This window comes from Ananas comosus, linkage group 4 (genome assembly GCF_001540865.1).
Source record: "Ananas comosus cultivar F153 linkage group 4, ASM154086v1, whole genome shotgun sequence".
NCBI lineage: Eukaryota > Viridiplantae > Streptophyta > Magnoliopsida > Poales > Bromeliaceae > Ananas > Ananas comosus.
In genome coordinates, this window is record NC_033624.1 from 7,096,766 (window position 1) to 7,107,099 (window position 10,334).

The window sequence follows — 10,334 nt, forward strand, 5'->3', positions numbered from 1 at the left end:
ATATTTGCGTTTATTGAAGTCTCATGTCAAATAAAAAAATTTAAAGTTTTTATTTTATTTATATTTTATCTTCTATAGTATCATTCCGCTGCAATGCGCGGGTAATTTTAGTAGTTTCGCATCATATGGCATATAAATAAATCATATTTATTGAATGAGTAGAGTATTATCATACACCTCAAAAGAGCTGTGTGGATAGTATTTTCCGCATTGCTCTTCCATTTTGGAAAAAGCTAGCACCTATCCAACTTTTCATTGGCTCAGTCCCTTCTCACTCTCACTTGTAAACTAAGTAGGGATGCATGGCTACGAGGATATGTTATCAGAGGAAAAGAAGTGCTACTGGCAATGGGGATATGTTATCAGAGGAAAAGAAAAGCTACTTGTATGTCTTCAAGCAAAATCTAAATTTTACATCTATTCATTCAAAATTTTATATACTTTTATTTGTTAATACAAAAAAATATATATCTTTGTAAGACTAGTGTGAAAGTATTAGTTATTGGATAGATAGGATGTAAGATTTATGTCTTGGGTATGACTGCATGCAACTTTGCTGCAGTAAAGAATTCATCTAAGTGTACTCTTAGCTGAATGAATACAGGTAATTTTTTTGGCTTATTGGTTCTATTTTGATGCACATACGATATCTTTTTCAATATATTATATTCAAAACGTTTTTATTATTTGGTGGATTAAAAGTGTGGTCAAACATAAATAATGTAATAACATATTCTGCCTTTAGATTAATATTTTTTGAAATATAATTAATCACTTCATGTACGAAATATGCTACTCTATTAAATCATAAATTTTAGGGTCTTCCAAAAAATAATATTCAAATTCCTTGGTTCCAATCACTCAAGAAAATTTTCATACCGCATAACTTATCTGTCACGCCCCGAGACCGATGCCAATTTGGCCCGACCCGAGCACGTCAAACAGACGCCGAACGGACAAAGCCTCCCCTGTCCGCCCAAAGCTCAACAACAAGTACCAATAGAGTATAAAATTTGTACATGCGGAAGCATACATAATGGCTTGCACGAGGGCAAGCAATAGCCAAAGTGAAAGATCTAACTACTCAACATACAAGTACTATGATTAACTTTAAATCATATACATGCATACTACTTTAATCAAGTTCTTTTACATTCTTTTTCATCATATCTTTTTACATCTCATTACTCCAAAATACAACCTTTGACATTGGAAATAAACATCTTTTACATCATTCTCTTAAGCATCTAGAATCATCAAATACAAAACATGATAGTAAAAGGAATGTCAAGTTCAATCCATTCCTTAACTATAAGGAAACAATGTACATATAACCCTTAACTCTAAGGTTGCTATGTCATAATGTCACAATCACTCTTTTACTTGCATTCTTTGCTTTTGCTAGTATCATATACACTACTTTGTACTCACACACACATGCCACACTTGTTCTCTAAGTGTTCAATTCTAGCATTCTTGACTCAACAATGCCACTCTCTACATTCATGTCCACATGTCAAATTTGTTTTCTAAGTCCACTAAGTTCTTGTCATTTATTATGCATACATAGGGTTTATAAATTCTCACTTAATTTCTTACTAGTATTTTACATGCATTTGAACTCACAACATGCACTACAGAAGCTCACAAGTAAGCCTACTATGCAATATGCTCAATACATACATATGCTCAAATATGACGCTTTAAACATAAAGGGAATTTCGAGATCTTTGGAATGCACCACCCACCTTATATGGTTACAAGGGTGCTACGGTTTAATTCTAGAAATTTTTGGGCGCCTATTCTGCGTGCTGCGGTTATCTGTATCAAAAATGACGTTTTTGTCAATATCTTTACTTAGACCTTTTCGTTTCATCGAACCGAGCGCTCTAACGCGTCGAAAATACCCCCAATTAGGTTTTCATAAGGTCAATTTGCCTCGAAAAAGATCGGAGGCAAAGGCCCCAAATTTGGTGCTCTAACAATGCCATATATAGATTTTTCTTAGATTGATCTTGTAACTAAGCAAATACTAGCTTAGAATCATCAATGAAGCTCTCTAATACCATCTCTAACCCATTTGAACCATTCTTAGGGCATCTATAACTAACCCTAGAAGTTCACCATTAGAGCCCTTTGAAGAAACCATGGATTTTATGTTTTTCAAGGTCTCTACCAAGCTTCTAGCCTTGTAAGAAGATCAAAACTCTATGATTAAGGATATAAATTCAAACCCTAGAAGTGTTCTTGCCTAAACTCACCTTAGCCCAAAGCTCTCCAAGGTCCACCTTGTAGGAGAGTCCCCAAAGCCTTCAAACCCACCAAAAATCTCCTCCAAAGTCTTCTACTCCACCTTCTCCTTGCTTTTTAGAGAGGTTTCTAGAGAGAGAAAGAGAAAAATAAGAGGAGGGGTGTAATGGCTGTGGGAGAGAAAGAGAGAGTGTGTTGGGGTTTTATTACGTTGTAATAATTGCAATAAAACCCTTTCTTTTCTCTAATTTGCAGCAGACTTAATCTTGCTGTCGGGTCCATTGTGTACCGGTACAGGCTGGGGTGTCACCGGTAACACGATTACGCAGCAAACTCGAGAGCAGCTTCTCGGGTAATCATGCATGTGTTCCGGTACACACCAGGGGTGTCACCGGTTCCATAGCCGATTTTTTTCCAAAACCCGAGAGCAGCTTCCCCTCGGTTTACACTATTGTATCGGTAGAACATCAATGTTGTACCGGTACACATTGCCCAGACTTCTGTCTTTGCATCTTTTCTATTCTATTTCACGCCGAACAACGCTAAAACCTTTCTAACCATTTCGGAACTCATTTTTTCCCCTTCCAACACTGTTGGAATGTTAATTGGAATTTGCCCAACTAATCCTTTCGCGCACTTTAGTCAATTTGGCTAAAGTTCGATATTTCTCTACCGAGTTTCGGTACGTTACATTATCATTGAATAATTTTTTTTTCGAGATTCAAACAAGGCAATGGAGTGTGTATACTATTGAATATTAAAAACGCCGTAATGTCCTTGATCAATATGTTTTGGCCATGTTTGGTTCAAAATAGAAAACAAAATTGAAAATTTTTTTATGGAGTGAAACGGAATGAAAAATGGAATGATGGAATCTCATAGTTTCTTCGGTTCATAATAGGAACGGAATTGTAAAATACCGGCGATTACTATTGTTCGCTTGAGTAAAATTCAATTGACCATAAAAATATTTAAAATAAATTAATATAATTCAATTATAAATTAAATTTAATCTTTAAAATATAAAATTCAAATCTAAATTTTAAAATTAAAATTTTAATTAAAATCTAAGTTTGGAAATTGAATTTAAAACATTAATATAAATTTTGAGTCATAATTGAATATAAAATTGGATTTAAATTTCAGTTCATTTTTGAATGAGATATATATTTGAATTCACAATTCAAACTCATATTCAAATTGAAATTCAATTAAAATTTAAGTTCACAATTGAAATTTAAGTTAATGTCAAAATTCAATAAAAGTAAATGTAGTATCCTTGGGTTTTCTTTTGTTTTTCTTTCTTTCTTTGAGTTGGTAAAGGACATGGTGGTTATTTTGTTGTGATAAGGATGCCACCTACCCTTTTCATGTTTATCTTCTCAATTAAATGAGAGTGTGCATGTTTTTCTTTTTCTCTTATACTTGACCGTACGCAAGGAGGAGGAGTACCCGGTTGGAGCTCGGATCGACGCCGACGTCGCGCCGCAGTGCTGTTCGAGTGTGCGTTCGTCATCGTAGCATCGCGAGGAGGCCGGGCGAGAATGTGATACTGCCGTTCTCGTCGTCGCACCAGATTGGGATTAGCTTTCGAGGTGGGTTAATCGTCGGTTTATCTTCTAAGTATATAGATTGTCGACATGTGTTGTTGTGTTGATTCGTTGATAGAGATTGCTCGGTTCATGAATTTTGGCATATTTACATGTAGAATCTCAATTGGAGCTTAATACTGTGACTATCTACTTGCACATGTTGGACTTTGATATGACTTAGGAGAAAACTGCGATTATGATCTGTCATATGTTTAAACTACCTGATTTAGCTCTAGGAGGCGTTATTTTGTATCGCCGTAGTATCGGCGTGGTCGATACCCCATATAGTTTAGATTTCAGTTACACTCGTGCTGGGATGCCGAGTATATTTTTACAGTAGCATTCAGACTGTTCCGGACTATTGAGGGCCGTCGGGGGTTGACGGTGAACCCGTATCGCCGTTTTGGCGTCAGATTGTGCCGAGGGCACGTGACCTGTTGATTGTTAGACCAGTTGGACCCTGTTACTTGACTTGGGCTTGTGAGAGCCGGATTGAGCTCGACAGAGATACGCTGCATACTCGGTTGGATAGCTCCCACGAGTGCCACTCCGGAGACGGGCGTTGTGCTTTCGCGTTGGTGTCGTTCGTGCAGGTTGGACTTGCTCTCCACGGACTGCTTAGTATGGAGATAGCTGTATAGTCGCAACCGGACGGGACGGGTGTGTTCACAGTCCCAGGGACGGGTATGCTTACAGTTCCAGTGAGATTGGGTCAGGATTGATATTTACTATAGTTGGTTAGTGTAGAGCATGATAGTGTAGTGGCTTGTAGCTGTAGATTTTCTTCCACCATTTTCTACTATCCTTGTTCCCTTCTGTAGACTTAGTGGGTGGACCGACGTTGTTGAGGGCAATACCCACTGAGGACTATTTGTTTTTACAGTAGTTCTCACGCCCAGTTGTTACTCTTCTTTAGCAGAGCCATCGGTTCCGCCTGCTGCATCTTCTGAGGCAGATCGTGGCAAGGGCGTTGCGAGCTAGAGCCCTACCTGACGAGTCGCCGAGATAGAGGATTACCTGCTGCAGGTAGTGGTATTTGTTGTTTTTATTTTTGAGAGTTCGTGTACATACAGATGTTTTAACTCGCTGGAGCGAGTACTTTGTACCTGGATGCTATGTATGTATATGGAACTTCCTTTCAGTTCTACCTGTTTATTTTCCTAACAGCTCTATTCTACTAGTTGTAGTATTGTATGTTTTACAGATACAGCTACATTTCGTAAACAGAAAAAAAATTTTTGTATACGGCGGATTTGTCGGCGTGCCCGGGGAACATGTAATCCGGGGCGTGACAGATTAAGTTGGTATTAGAGCTTTGCATTAGGTCGTTGGGACCTAGGAAACCTAAGTTGGCAAACCTTAGGAAAGCAAGACGCGAGAGGCGTGATTTATCGCGAAAGTCACTGATTGATTGATCTAACTCCTCCTGGAGCGGAGGGAGTAATTGAAGGAGTTCCTGTTTCGGCCTGAGAAATTATGTTGGCTGCAGACGACATAATTTTGAAGAGAGTGTTTGTTTGATCTGACCCCGTTCTGTTTCTTGCAGCTATGTATCATCGCCGAGATCGACCGTCTATGCGGGATCGTGCACAGTTGACTCAGGATCGTGCCGTACCTCCTGAGATGCCGGAGCAGGCAGAGGCGAGTGCACCCCCTGTTGTGGAACAGAGAGCCCGACCGAAGGTGGGTGCACCTCCTGATTTGAGTGCACAGTTGGTTGCCTTGACGAAGGTGATGAGGCGACAGGAGGACTTGTTGCAGAGGTTGTGTGAGAGGGTGGCTCCGTTACAGAGTAAAGTACCAAGCGCACCAGAGCAGGCTGTTCCATCTCCGACCACCCCGGCGGCAGCACCAGTCGTAGTTGTACCCCCGCCAGTGGAGATTCCTGTGGCACCCGTTGTGCCTGCTAGGGGCCCAGTACAGATTACAGAGGCCGAGCATGAGCGGTTGACAGAGAGGCTGGCTCAGTTTCGCCGTTTTGATCCGCCGATCTTCGATGGCAGTTGCACTGAGGCCTGGGTTGTTGAGGGCTCGGTCAGTGCGATGGAGAAGCTATTTGAGAATCTATTTGTCTCAGAGAGAGAGCAGGTACATCTGGGAGTCCACTGTTTGTCAGGCGATGCTCGCGCCTGGTGGAGCAGGATGAGGCGAGACTATGGGCTAGTAGCGTTGCAGATGAAGTGGGACGAGTTCTGTGGAATGCTGTTCGAGATGTATTTTTCCAACAGTGTGAAACAGAAGCTCGAGGAGGATCTGAAGAAGATCCAGCAGGGTGAGTGGATAGTTCAGGAGTACATTCGAGAGTTTACGCGACTCCTGAACTGTGCGCCGTTCATGGCCAGGGCTGAGGCGCACCGAGTTTACCTCTTTGAGTAGGGTTTGAGGCCCGAGATCTTTCGGTTGGTTCATGAGCAAAGGTTGCGGATCTTGGATGCGTCGATGGAGTAGGCTCTTTGGGTTGAGAGAGATGATGATTCCATTCGAGAGAGGACTCAAGCAGCGGGGCAGAGTTAGGTCCGGAAGCGCCCCTTTCCAGATGATGTAGGACAGTCGAGCAGAAGGCGTCTGCCGAGACCGCCACGATCATGCTCCCAGGGTCGTGGGTCTTCAGGGCGTTAGCATTCTGGGGGATCCCGTCAGCAGGGACAGCCACCGAGGACACCGCAGTGCGTGATCTGCGGGGGCCCCACTAGCCCTGGCAGTGCGAGCAGAGAGAGGGCAGGTGTTACAGTTGCGGTCAGCCCGGGCATATGAGATCAGCTTGTCCTCGAGCAGCATCACCAGCACCATCCACAGCATCTGCACAGCCAGCATCCCCGCAGTCTTACGGGGCACCGTCGAGTTACCACCAGGAGGATAGGCATCTGTGCCGCGTCAGGGTGAGCGGCGATAGCAGGCTTCGAGTGGCAGGGTCTATGCAGCCTAGGTGGAGGACTCTACAGCAGCCGACCGAGTGGTGGCAGGTATTATTTTGATTTCTGGCATTAGAGCTCGTACACTTTTTGATACCGGTGCATCGCATTTCTTTGTTAGCCGAGCATTTGCATTGCTGCATGGTTTAGAGTTAGGGTCATTGTCACAGGCACGAGAGGTGCAGATTTTCGACCATGTGTTACAGATTACAGAGTGTTGTTGGTTATGTCCGATGCAGTTGGATTCGTGGATCTTGCCCGCAGACCTATTGGTGTTAAGGCAGCTGCAGGACTTTGACGTTGTGCTCGGTATGGATTGGCTGGCACGGTATTTTGCTATTATCGATTGTGGAGCGAGGACAGTGACGTTCCGCGAGCCAGGCCAGGAGGAGTTCACTTTTAAGGGCTGTAGGAGTACGTTGTTTGCCACTTGGATTTTTTCCGCGAGGGCTTGTCAGCTGATGAGTAGAGGATGCATCGCTTTTCTAGCCACAATTGCTGAGATACCTACGGCGGCGCCAGGACTCGAGGATATTCCTGTAGTCCGCGAGTTTCCGGATGTGTTTCCTCCAGAGTTGACGATGATGCCACCGAAGAGGGAGATTGAGTTCGTGATTTATGTAGTTCCTGGAACTGCACCAATCTCAAAGGTTCCTTATCGGATGGCACCGACGGAGCTAAGGGAGCTAAAGGCGCAGCTTCAGGATCTGATGGATAAGGGGTATGTGAGACCTAGTGTATTGCCTTGGGGAGCGCCGGTGTTATTTGTAAAGAAGAAAGATGGTTCGCTCAGGTTATGTGTGGATTACCGGGAGCTGAATAAGGTGACCATCAATAACAAGTATCCTTTGCCGCGCATTGATGATCTGTTTGATCAGCTGTAAGGATCTTGTGTCTTCTCGAAGATTGATCTCCAGTCCGGTTACCACCAGCTGCGGGTGAGGGCCGAGGATGTTCCCAAGACGGCTTTTCGGACTCGGTACGGGCATTATGAGTTTACGGTGATGCCGTTTGGATTGATGAATGCCCCTACCGTATTTATGGATTTGATGAATAGAGTGTTCAAGCCGTACTTGGATAGATTTATTGTAGTCTTCATCGATGACATCTTGATATACTCCCGGAGTGATACCGAGCTTGAGGAGCACTTGAAGATTGTGCTGCAACTTCTGCGAGAGAAGAAGTTGTATGCCAAGTTAAAGAAGTGCAAGTTCTAGTTACGGGAGGTTGCTTTCTTGGGTCACGTGATTTCTGCTGAGGGAGTAGCAGTGGATCCGAAGAAGATCGATGTTATTCGGGATTGTCCAGACCGATGACGGTGACTGAGGTGAGGAGTTTTCTTGGACTGGCAGGATATTACCGTCGGTTTGTGGAAGGCTTTGCGAAGCTTTCCACACTCCTCACTCGATTGACTTGAAAGGGGATTCGGTTCATCTGGAGTGAGGATTGTCAGAGGAGTTATGATGAGTTGAGACAGAGGTTGACGTCAGCTCCTATCCTTGCCCTTCCTGTGATCGGGGAAGGATTTGTGATCTACAGTGATGCATCGCACAGCGGGCTGGGCTGTGTACTGATGCAGCATGGTAGGGTAATTGCTTATGCTTCACGGCAGTTAAAGGATTACGAGAAGAGCCGCGGGGGTGCACGCGACCTACGCCTGCGCGCACGCGCGAGAGAGAAAGAGGGAGCCGGGAAGGGGGGTGGAGAGAGAGAGAGAGAAAATGGGGGTCCCGCCGAAGCCCCCGCCAAACGCGGGGAGGCTTCGGAAGGAACTCCTGATTCTATATTATCTATAGATTAGAATGCCATTCCTACAGTTCAAACACTAACAATGAAGATAATTTATTTCTTGTCATGCCCTGGACTCTTTTGTAAATCATTTTTATAGAAACCAGCGGAAACGTGTACAATTTTTTTAAGCAACACCAAAAGACTGCCCTAAAACGTGCTCAGATCCACCACATGGACAGAGTATCTCCCATCAAATTGACAGTTTCTTTTGTACATGCATGGCACAGAAATCAAAGTATAACAATCAACTAATATAATCAACCACAACAAGAACATAACGAGGAGGACAAAAACAATCGATAAGGATACAATATCAACTATATATCAAATCGAACTACATGGAGAATATCAAAAGTGCTAAATCACATCTACAACATGAAGGATAACTCATAATCGAGAGAAACTAAAAAAAAAAAAAGTATAACTAGAATAGAAAGCTACTGTCGCGAGAAACATGTCTATCTAACCGCCCTCACACACCGTCCTAAACCTCACCCTCAATGCCACCTATAAAAATAGTGGGATAAGAAATATATAAATATGTTTTCCAATGAAAGCAATGCCGACAAGGGCAAGCCACACTCACTAGTCAATAAGAAAGAGCTAACATAATCGACTAGTATGAACAGATATATCAAGTACGGTAATCGACATGTATGAATAAATATATCAAGTACAGTAGTAATAACAAGCTAAAAGAAAATAATCCACTATCAACAGATATACAGCTAACCGCTACTGTAATAGGGGATATATAGCAAAATGCATCAACTGAACAAATAGTCTAAATAAACCCAATAAAACTACCATATTAATCTAAGAACCTCAAGTAATGCCATAACCTATTCACCCACCTGGCATATAACTCTAGTAAAGTACACCATGCGTAGAGCTCATGGATCAGAAGTACAACTACTTTTGGAAAAGAAAAAAAAAAACCGCCACGGTAGCGAAACCGCTGGTGTATGTGAATGCATATAAACTACAGAGATCGATGCTATATACTTAATAGCTAACCGTCGGTAAATAGCCGAGAGAGAATTCACAAGGAGTCACCGACTAAGTAGGTCAACCTCTATCTTCAAGATAGAATAATGTCACCGACCAATCAAGTCAACCAACTATGATAGAGTGTCACCAACCAATAAGGTCAATCAACAGTAATTGAGTGCCACCGACCTACAAGGTCATCCAACTATAATAGGGTCATCTACTATAATCATGCTTAGATAGCACAGAGTGTCCATAACCACAAAGTCAACTAACTGTAATATCGTGCCACCGACCTATAAGGTCAACTAATGTAATTAAGTCACGCAATACCATCCAACCATAATAGAATACCACTCTATACCTAAATCATGATAAATATGATAAGCTACAAAGTAAAGTGGTGTATGAGAGCTCGACAAGTATCATGCAATCAAAAGGAGATGATAGAGAAAGAAGTCACAGAGTAGGCACCACTTTACCAACACCTATATACCGAATACCTGAGTTTGCAACTCTGCTAAGGCCTCTAGGCACCAAAAGAAGCTAGTCACAAACACCGAGTGTCAGTAAAAATTTCCTACTTATCATCATACCAACTCACACAGCTATATCGCACTGAAGTGCACTATAATATAATTAGAACATCGATTTCGCCCATTGAATTTTGAAACTAGACCAACCTCTGAGCCAACTCTATAAGAGTCCAACCGGCTGCCAACATCAAACTAACATCCATCCGCGATACTAGGTCGCCAATAACACGAATCGATGTGATCAGAATACGATTTTTTGTACC